This window comes from Vulpes vulpes, chromosome 12 (assembly GCF_048418805.1).
Source record: "Vulpes vulpes isolate BD-2025 chromosome 12, VulVul3, whole genome shotgun sequence".
NCBI lineage: Eukaryota > Metazoa > Chordata > Mammalia > Carnivora > Canidae > Vulpes > Vulpes vulpes.
The window spans coordinates 109,926,603-109,935,429 of record NC_132791.1 but is presented as its reverse complement, the minus strand read 5'-3'; the positions used below and the strand labels follow the sequence as shown (position 1 = coordinate 109,935,429).

General features: G+C 41.7%; 1 pseudogene; it reads left to right on the top strand.

Moving 5' to 3' along the window:
* Positions 1-7,060: 7,060 nt before the first annotated feature.
* LOC112920129 (protein FAM3C-like) lies at positions 7,061-8,218 on the top strand (annotated as a pseudogene).
* The last annotated feature ends 609 nt before the right edge of the window (positions 8,219-8,827 follow it).

Sequence of the window (8,827 nt, the reverse complement as noted above, 5' to 3'; positions counted from 1 at the left end):
ACCTGGGAGCTTCTGGAATCAGACCAGTTCATTTCTGATCTCAGATCTTCTGTGGGACTTAGGGATGTAACTCTATGTCAGCCCTACCTTACTTTGCTAACAGAATGATGATTGGGTGATGTCCACATTGTGCCAGGCCAATGCAAGAAATTTTGCACGATAGGGTTGATCTAACACATTCTCAGAATGCTCTCAGGGATTGGCTGATGGTCTTTTTTTCCCTCTTCTTTTTCTAGCTTTTCTGGTGCATTCTTTGCTGAGAACTCATGTAAGAGAAACCAGACAGCCTACAGTGGAATACATCTATGTCTTGAAAGCACTCAGTTTCCTTCACTTTCTAAACAATTCTTTAAAAAATGAGTTCTTCCATGGGCTCTCAGAGCCTCTCTAGCTGCTAGACAGTGAGGAAAGTGAGAAAATGAGGAGGTCTCAGATGGCAGCCGCTCAGGGCAATTGCACCAGCTCAGAGATTTTTAAAGATGTCTTAACAGTGTGGGGTAAAAGGCACAGAGACAGTGCAAGTGAAAAGAGTCCTTGGAGACACCTGGATGGCTCAGCAATTGTATGTCTGCCTTTGGCTCAGGGTGTAATCCCGGGTTCTGGGGATCAAGTCCTGCATTGGGCTCCCTGTGAGGAGTCTGCTTCTCCCTCTGCCTATGTCTCTGCCTCTCTCTCTGTGTGTCTCTCATGAATGAATGAATAAATAAAATCTTTAAAAAAAAAAGGGTCCCTCTGACCTCCAGTATTTTAGGGACAGGAAGAAGACTGGGACACCTGGAAATGTGGACCATCTTTTGAGGACAATTCAGAGGGAGAAACGAGGAGGGCAGAGTTAAGATCCACAGAGAATCATTCTCAAGTACAAGACTGACTCTCTGTGAAAGACTGGGCTTCAGAACTGTCAAGGACCAGTGGCTGATATGTGCTTTACATTTTCTTCTTTTAGATGGAAGTATTCATTATTCTATTTCCTCCTATTTTATGTTAGGTATGTGGAGAGTAGATACTTGTTTAGTACATGAGACCCGAGGAACCACACCTGAGAAGACTCTTGCACCCCAGGACCTGCTTTAGATGACAATATCCTGGATTTTCATTTAATGCTATAATGGGATGGGATTATGGATCGAGTAGACATTTCTCCAAAGAAGACATATAAATGGCCCACATGTATATGCAAAGGTGGCTCAGGCAGTTAAGCATCTGCCTTTGGCTCAGGTCATAATCTCGAGGTCCTGGGATCAAGCCCCACATTGGGCTCTCCACGCAGCAGGGAATCTACTTCTCCCTTTCCCTCTTGCACTTCCTCTGTGCTTACTCACTCTCTCTGTCAAATAAATAAAATCTTTAAAAAAGAGAAAAAAGGTGCTCAACATCACCAACCATCTGGAAAATGCAAATCAAACCCACTGAGATATCACCCTATTCTTGTCAGGTTGTCTATTATCTTAAAAAAAGAAAAGTTTTGGCCAGGATGTGGACAAAAGAACCCTCATGAACTGTTGGTGGGAATGCGAATTGGTGCAGCCGTTGTGGAAAGCAGTATGGAGGTACCTTAAAATTTTTTAAAATAGAACTATACTGGAGAAAGTTCCATGCACACTTGAGAAGAATGTGTATTTAGTTGTGTTCGGATGCAAAGTTCTGTATATATCTGTGAAATCTGTCTGGTCCAGTTTATCATTTAAAGCTCTTGTTTCTTTGTTGATGTTGTGCCATGTAAATCTGTCATTTGCAGAAAGTGCCGTGTCGAAATCTCCTACTATTAGTGTATTATTATTATCTAAGTATATCTTTACTTTGGTTATTAATTGACATACTTGGCAGCTCCCACATTAGGGGCATAAATATTCATGATAGTTAGGTAGTCTTGTTGGATAGACCCTTTAAGTATGATAGAGTGTCCCTCTTCATCTCTTATTGCAGTCTTTGTGATAAACTTTAATTTATCTAATATGAGGATTTCTACCCCAGCTTTCTTTTGAGGACCATTTGAATGAAAATGGTTCTCCAATCTTTCATTTTAAGGTTGGAGGTATCCTTAGGTCTAAAATGAGTCTCTTGTAGACAGCAAATAGATGGGTCTTGCTTTTTTATCCAGTCTGAACCCCTGTGTCTTTTGATGGGATCATTCAGTCCATTCACGTTCAGAGTTACTATTGAAAGATTATACACACACACACACACACACACACACACACACACACACACAATGGAATATTACTCAGCCAACAACCAATACCCACCATTTGCTTCAATGTGGATGGAACTGGAGGGTATTTTTTTTTAAAAAGATTTTATTTATTTATTCATGAGAGACACAGAGAGAGGCAGAGAAACAGGCAGAGGGAGAAGCAGGCTCCCTGCAGGGAGGCCCTATGTAGGACTCGATCCCGGGACCCTGGGATTATGCCCTGGCCTGAAGGCAGGTGCTAAACCCAGGCTGAGCCACCCAGGGATCCCAAGAACTGGAGGGTATTATGCTGAGTGAAGTAAGTCAATCGGAGAAGGACAAACACTATATGGTCTCATTCATACAGAGAATATAAAAAAATAGTGAAAGGAATTAGGGGAAAGGAGAAAAAATGTGTGGGAAATATCAGAGAGGGTGACAGCACATGAGAGACACCTAACTTTAGGAAATGAACAAGGGGTAGTGGAAGGGGAGGTGGGCAGGAGGATGGGGTGACTGACTGGGTGACAGGCACTGAGGGAGGCACTTGACAGGATGAGCACTGGGTGTTATATGTTGGTAAATTGAACTCCAATTAAAAAATATACCAAAAAAGAAGAACTATAATCTGATCCAGTAATTTCAGTTCCAGGCATTCCTCCAAAAGAAATAAAATCACTATTGCATGGTGGTATTTGCACTCCAGTGTTCACTGCAGCATTATTGACAATAGTCAAGACGTGGAAACATCCTAAGTGTCCATGGAAAGATGAATACATGAAAAAGATGTGGTATGTACATGCAGTAGATCATTACTTAGCCTTAAAAAAGGAAATCTTAGGCACCTGGGTGACTCAGTTGGTTAAGTGTCTGCCTTCAGCTCAGGTCATGATCCCAGGGTCCTGAGATCAAGCCCCACATTGGGGTCCCTGCTCAGTGGAGAGTCTGCTTCTTCCTTTCTCTCTGCCCCTACCCTCCGCTCGTACTCTCTCTCTCAAATAAATAAATAACTAAATAACTAAATAAATAAATAAATATCTTAGAAAAAAAGAAAGAAATCCTGCCATTTGTGTCCACATGGATAGACCTGGAAGACATTAGGCTTAAATGAAATAAGCCAGACAGAAAAACAAATACTGTGTGATCTTATTTTCATATGGTCTCTACAATAGTCAAACTCATAGAAGCAGAGAGTAGAATGATGGTGATTCGGTGCTGGGAGAAGATCAATAATTAGATGCTGGTCAAGGAGAACCAGGTTTTAGTTACACAAGATGAGTAAGTTCTGGAAACCTGCCATACAGCATTGTGCCTGTAGATAACAGTACTGTATTACAGATTTAAGATTTGCTGAAAACATAGATCTTATGCTAAGTGAAAATGAAATAATAATAATACTAAAAGAGATGGAAGAGAATTTTGAAAGGTGATAGATATGTGTAGGGACTTGCTGGTATGATGCCTTACTTAGGCATATACTTATTCCCAGATTCATCACATTGTTTACATTAAATATGTGCAGCTTTTTACATGAAAATCATACTTCAGTAAAATGTGTGTGTGTGTGTGTGTGTTTAAAGAAGCAACCCAGGAAGGAAGTGATGTATTCTATGTGTTGGAGAGGCAAAGGTCACCTAGATCTAGCGAGAAGACTATAGTAGCGAATGTCTCACGCGGGGACCTTCCCCTCCAGGGAAAGATCCACCTTCCCTCGTGGTATCCACACACTTGTGTCGACCTCTCTAACACTGAAGTGGATTGACCCTGCAATAGTGGAAGCGACATTGCATTGTTTCAAGGTTAGGTTCTAAGTGGCCTTGCAGTTTGCTCTTGGAACAACCGTAGCCTTGAAGTGCCGTGTAAGAATTCTGATTCATGGGATCCCTGGGTGGCGCAGCGGTTTGGCGCCTGTCTTTGGCCCAGGGCGCGATCCTGGAGACCGAGGATCGAATCCCACGTCGGGCTCCCTGTGCATGGAGCCTGCTTCCTGCTTCTCCCTCTGCCTATGTCTCTGCCTCTCTCTCTCTCTCTCTCTCTGTGTGTGTAACTATCAAAAATAAAATAAATAAAAATTAAAAAAAAAAAAGAATTCTGATTCATCAGAGGCTACCATACGTGGAGAATCCTTGAGGCTACATGAAGTGAGAGAGATGCCTGACCTGCCACAAGCTGTTCCAGCTCCAAACCTTTCAAGTTCTCCAGCTGAGGCCTCAAACGCCATGGAGCTGAGCTGAGGCCATCTCACCAATGGTGCCTGAATTGCAGATTTGTGAGCAAACTTTAAAAAAATACTTGTTTTAAGCCAATAAGCTTTTGGGTAGCAGGAACACTTTTTAAAGAGTATTTGTCATAAACTCCTACTGATATTTCCAACAAAAGTTATGACTGTGTTTTCTGAACACTTTGTCCATATTTTCATCTCTTTTTGTGGAAGGTGGGCAGAGGGAGAGGGAGAGAGAGCGTCTTAAGCAGGTTCCATGCCCAGCACAGAGCCCAGCGCCAGGCTCAATCTCATGACCTTGAGGTCCTGACGGGAGCCAAATCCAAGAGTCGGACACTCAACTGACTGAGCCACCCAGGTGCCCTTGTGTCTCTTTTTCTCTTGTGCTAAAATGCTGGGTTCGTGCCATGTATACAATTAATTTTGGATATGCATACACACTTGTATGTGTGTGTGACACACACGTGCATTTTCAGCATAACACTAATTTTATTACAAAGTTGCAATGAGACAACTTTAAGGCTATGTTATAGTTTTATTACCCTTAGATACACTCTACTAGTAGTAGACAATCCAATTACTGGCTGCTTCTTCTTCTTCTTCTTCTTCTTCTTCTTCTTCTTCTTCTTCTTCTTCTTTTTGGTGCAGAAAGGTGATTTTACTAAAACACAGGGACAGGACCCATGGGCAGAAAGAGCTACTGACAATTACTGACTGTTCAAGTAAAAAATCTCAATGGGTGCATGTGTCCCCACTCCTTCTCCCTCCCACCCTCCCTCTCCAGTGGCTAACTAGAGCATTCCAAGGCCAACTATAAAACAGCACAGATTACATGATGCTCTCTGGGTGTAGAAGATGGCAATCTGCTGTGTTGCCCACAATTTCTGCAATGACATTTTAGGGCAGTAACTGTAGCAGTGAGGCCATACCTTGCCCGTTCTCTGTATCCTTGTATCTCTCTTAGGCAGGACCCTGAATCTCTCTTCCAGAACCAGGGCCTCATTCAAAGGGCTTCCCTCTTTGTTCATTGGTTTTCCCCCAAATATTAGATATTCAGAGTCATGGGGTCTGAGTATCAACTCTTTCCTGCCTTTATAAATCCTGCCTCACTCTCTGATCTGCTGATGCCCTCAAACATGGTGCTTGGTTTATTGATTTACTCATTGGAGTAACAAAAGCAAAAAGAACAGACTCAATTTCTGACCCTATACTTGTTTGAGAGTCAAAAGGATGAACAGAATGTGTGTTTAAATGTGGCATAGGTTAGAGGTGCCTGGGGTAGGGGGTGGAAGGGGGCCTCCATCAGTTGAGCATCTGACTCATGATTTTGGCTCAGGTCATGGTCTCAGGGTTATGGGATCCAGCTCCATGCTGAGCACTGAACATGGAATCTATTTGAGATTGATTTTCTTTCCCTCTCCCTCTGCCCCTTCCCCTGGTCATGTGCTCTCTCTCTCTCTAAAAAAATATAATAAATAAGCACATAAATAGTTTTTTAAATGTTTTTTAAAAAAGTGAAAAAAGCACAGCAAAACTCCATGTAAATATTTGAAGAGCATGCAGCCATCTCAGTGTGTGAAGGAGCATCATCTTTTTGATATCAGGACTTTTTATTGCTAATGTAAATAGACATTTTTGTAAATAGACATCATGAGCAAATGCACAAATCACTGAGCCATTTCTTCTTTCTTTAAATTCCATTAACCAACATGTGTTACATTATTAGCTTCAGACGTAGTTTTCAATAATTCATCAGTTGTCCCTCAGCATAGGGACAACTCATATCACCAGTAGGACAACCAGACAACTCCTTGTGTCAACTATGATTTATTTCCTTTCCTCTGTTCCTCCCTTTTTTCCTTTTATTATTTTATTTTCATCTCTCTCTCTCTCTCTCTCTCTCTCTCTCCCCACACTAGTTTAAATACTTATCTAAATGTGGAAATCCGGGGCAGTCCGGGTGGCTCAGCGGTTTAGCTCTGCCTTCATCCCAGGGCCTGATCCTGGAGACCTGGGATCGAGTCCCACATCGGACTCCCTGCATGGAGCCTGCTTCTCCCTCTGCCGGTGTCTCTGCCCCGCCCCCTCTGTCTCTCATGAATCAATCAATAAATAAAATCTCAAAAAAAAAAAATGTGGAAATCTGGCACAACAGAGAGGACTTGCAAGCCTGTTTGACAGATTCTGGCAAGAAACCTAAGAGAATTCTACACAGCACTGGATAATTGATTAGTGCACCCACATAAAATCAGTTATGTTGGGGGGTGCCTGGATGGCTCAGTTGGTTAAGAGTCTGTATTTGGCTCAGGTCATGATCCTGGAGTTCTGGGATTGAGTCCCACATTGGGTTCACTGCTCAGCGGGGAGTCTGCTTCTGCCTCTCCCTCTGCCTCTCCCCAGCTCATGCTCAATCTCTCTCTCTCAAATAAATAAATAAGATATTTAAAAAAATCATTTATGCTGGCCTTCCCCTGGGGCTACTCCCTGGGGAGTGAGGGGGAGCCAGAGGAGCCCCGGAGCAAGCAGAGGAGCAGGAGACCATGCTGGCAGTGGTTTTGAGGCAGAACTGACGGCTGAGAAGCCTGACAGCAAGGGCATGTGGCAGACAGGTGGGCAGGAGGCTGGAGCTTATTGAATGAGAAGGGCTATAGACTGAAAAGCCAAACATGAGGGTGGCAGGGGCTGCAAGGTTGGTGGCAGCTGTGGCAGGGTGTTTATCACAGGTTATGTTAGTTTTCAAGTATTTGAAATAAAAGTGGATGCAAGTTTAGGAAATCTGTTTGCAAAGTCAGCATTGGACATGGCTGCACAATCTACAAAACCTTCCGAATATAACTGTGAGATGTCAAAATCTTGCCCTGAGAATCATTTTGCTTTTAAAAATGGCAAGTGGAGTAGCCAATGTGGTGGGACCCAAAATCTGCCTGGAAGACAATGTTTTGTTTTGTTTTGAAGATTTTACTTAAATTCCAGTTATTTAACATATAGTGTATTATTAGTTTTAGGGGTAGAATTTAGTGATTCATTGGTTGCATATAGCATCCAGTACTCATCACATCACTTGCCCTCCTTAATGCCCGTCACCCAGTTAGTGCTCACCCTCCTCCCCTCCAGCAACCCTCAGTTTGCTCCTTAGAGTCCCTTATGGTTTGTTTCCCTTGTTGTTTTTATATTTTTAATTTTTTTTATTTATTCATGAGACACACACACACACACACACACACACACACACACACACACACAGAGGCAGAGACATAGCAGAGACATAGGCATTAGAACTCAATCCCAGGACCCCAATCACGACCTGCTCACTGAGCCACCCAGGTAGGTGTTCCTCCCTCTGTGTTTTTATCTTATTTTCCTTCCATCCCCTTCCCCTATGTTCAACTACTTTGCTTCTTAAATCCTACATATGAGTGAAATCATATGGCATTTAATGAATGGTGTTAAGAATAATGTAAGAAGAGGGGTCAGTGGAAAATGAAAAAACAGAAGTATTAGATAACACATGTTTTGACATGCAGGGAGGAGATGTGGCCTCATTTATGGAGTTTCTGAGGTCCATACAAGATGGGCAAATAGTGTTAATGGGAACGTCTGATGACAGAGCAATCAAACTCAGTGACAAGGCATTGAATTGTGGAGTGAATCTATCACTAATCTTGGTTTTAGAGACAACTAGGCCTTCTGCGGTGGGAGAGACATTAAAATAAAAAATCCATTAAGCAGCCCATAAAGGCACAAGCAAATATGAAGTATGGCCCAAAGTTGCAGAAACGAAAGGCTGTATCCCCCTGAAGCAAGACAATTGTGGAGAAAATTGAAGAAAGTACACTCTCAGTATTAATGGGAGAGCTAGCACAGCGAAACTTCATGTAAATATTTGAAGAGCATGCAGCCATCTCAACGTGTGAAGGAGATCATCCTTTTGATATCAGGATTTTTTTATTGCTAATGTAAACAGACATCTTTGTAAATAGACATCATGAACAAATGCACAAATCACTGAGCCATTTCTTCTTTTTTAAAATTCCATTAGCCAACATGTGTTACATCATTAGCTTCAGACATAGTTTTCAATAATTCATCAGTTGTGCACAACACCCATTAAGCCATTCCTATGCACATTTTAGTACCGTGTTTAGACTGCAATGGCAACAACAATTTGATTCTAAAGTATACGCTATGGATAACTAAACAAATTATGGGAATATATATATATATATAACATATATATTAATATATAATATAGTCCTATTTAACAAATATTAGCAAAATGATTCTCAGGGCAAGATTTTGGTCTTTAATAATATATATATTTCCATAATCTGTTCAGTTATCTATCTATTTATCTATCTAAATGTAGTTTTATTATTCTTAGAGTCTATCTTATCTATCTACTGGTAGCTATGGAAATCTACCCTGAAATAATA